Source organism: Tupaia chinensis, unplaced genomic scaffold (assembly GCF_000334495.1).
Source record: "Tupaia chinensis unplaced genomic scaffold, TupChi_1.0 Scaffold000586_1, whole genome shotgun sequence".
Classification (NCBI taxonomy): domain Eukaryota; kingdom Metazoa; phylum Chordata; class Mammalia; order Scandentia; family Tupaiidae; genus Tupaia; species Tupaia belangeri.
Window position 1 is genome coordinate 67,257 of NW_006160102.1, and position 1,558 is coordinate 68,814.

The 1,558-nt window shown below is 40.3% G+C and overlaps 1 protein-coding gene across 1 annotated transcript in view; it reads right to left on the bottom strand.

The window, feature by feature from the left end:
• The window catches only part of LOC102470910 (olfactory receptor 5B2-like), a 12,513-nt gene that overhangs the window by 10,317 nt on the left and 638 nt on the right, over window positions 1-1,558 (bottom strand). The gene's annotated exons all lie outside the window — the stretch shown is intronic.

The following is a 1,558-nucleotide window of genomic DNA, read 5'->3' on the forward strand; positions in this document are numbered from 1 at the left end:
CTTAGCCATAGGGAGGCTGGGGCAGGAGACAACAAGACCTCTTCTAAAACACTTTACACACACACACAAGTACACACACATCAAACAAAATTTTTAAAAACTTAACTTTATTTATTTATTCATTTATTTTATTTTAATTTGACTAGAGAGGGGCAGAGGAGAGAGAAAGTGAGAAAGCAAGCTACCAGGACCAGGACTCAACTACGGTCAGCCATATGAGAGTCCAGTCCAGCATCCTTAAATGGCTCCCAACCATTATTATTATTATTATTATTATTATTATTATTATTTTTGCTATAGGGCACTTGCACTCGCCAGACAGACAGAGAGAGACAGAGAGACAGAGAGACAGAAATCACCCCCCAAGGGGGATGGCCACGCTGCAATCCCTTCTCCTCCATTCTCCTCTTGGGATCTTGGGCACACACGCACACGTGCCCGGCGTGAATTTTAAGTCACCGGGTCCGGGACGTGAACCATGTTCGACTACAAGGGAGTCCAGCGAGATAGCCATTACGCTAACAGCTGGTCCAAAAAAAACACAATTTTTAAAGTTGAATGGCCAGCAACTTCACATATGAGGTACAAAGTATTCCTATTTTTAGCACCTCTGTTTCAAATTGTACCAGGAAGTCTATCCAAAGCAATTAGACGAGACAAACTACATTAAAAGGTATCCAAATAGAAATGGAAGAAATAAAACTATCTCTGTTTGGATCAATACAAGGAGATAACAGCAAGTATGAATTCCCTGAGACAGGAACATACTTAGAATAGTATCAACTATCTGAGACTGGTGTGAGTGTAGTGAGATAAAAAGCTAGGAGTGACATGTGATGGCACAACATACGTCTTATGTAGGTGAATGAGTATTCTGTAGGATTATAAAGCACACACCTTATTTCTTCTGACACATACTAAGTAACTGTTCGGCACAATATTCTTCAAAGCAAGTTGAAAACCCTTATTGGAAGAAAACATAGCTGAAGTAGAATGATAGCAAGAACCTTCTTTTCTTGGGGGAGATTTTTGCGATAGAGTGTGTGCACTCACTAGAGAAACAGAGAGACACAAAGTACAAACTCTCCCCACCGCCCAAATATCCAAGAGGGGATTGGCAAGCCATAATAATTCCTTCTCCATTCTTCTCATGTGCACACTTACCTGGCATGTTTTAAGCCACCACGTCTGAGACAAGAACTGCAATAAGCAAATGGAAATTCAGCAACTTAACTACTATACCACCTGCTGGTCGCACTCAGTACATTTTTAAACAGTGGAGATGTTTGTGGTCATATACAAATACATTACTTCCAAATGCATTGTGAAGGTAGAAATGTGATTAATTTCAGGGAGAAGTTCTGAAGGAAATGAAGCTAGGTTATAATGAACCCTACAATGTTAAAAGCTCAATCCTCCAGACAATCTTGTCTTCTCAACAACCTTCTTGAATGCATTCTTGACTTCTTTGTTTCTCAGGCTGTACACCACAGGATTCAGCATGGGGATGACCATAGTATAGAACACAGATGCAATTTTATCTGTGTCCATGGAATGG